The sequence below is a fragment of the Marmota marmota genome, unplaced genomic scaffold, assembly GCF_001458135.2.
Source record: "Marmota marmota marmota unplaced genomic scaffold, marMar, whole genome shotgun sequence".
NCBI lineage: Eukaryota > Metazoa > Chordata > Mammalia > Rodentia > Sciuridae > Marmota > Marmota marmota.
Window position 1 is genome coordinate 31671524 of NW_025999968.1, and position 267 is coordinate 31671790.

A 267-nucleotide genomic window follows, 5' to 3' on the forward strand; every position below is an offset into this window, starting at 1 on the left:
CAACTGTGTACCAAAGACTGCAGGACATTATATCACAAGCTGGGAAAGCATAGAACAATTCTCCTTTAGGGTACCCAGAAGGAACCAAACCTGACAAACTGACACCAAGACTTCATACTTTTATCTTCCAGAACTAAAGTGAAAGGATACATTGGTGGTACTTTATTGCTCCACCCTTAGGGAACTAATACAAACGATAAATGACTACACAATAGTTTAGGCATTCATCATATCATACATTGAAGCTCTCTTCCCCCCCCCCCCCCC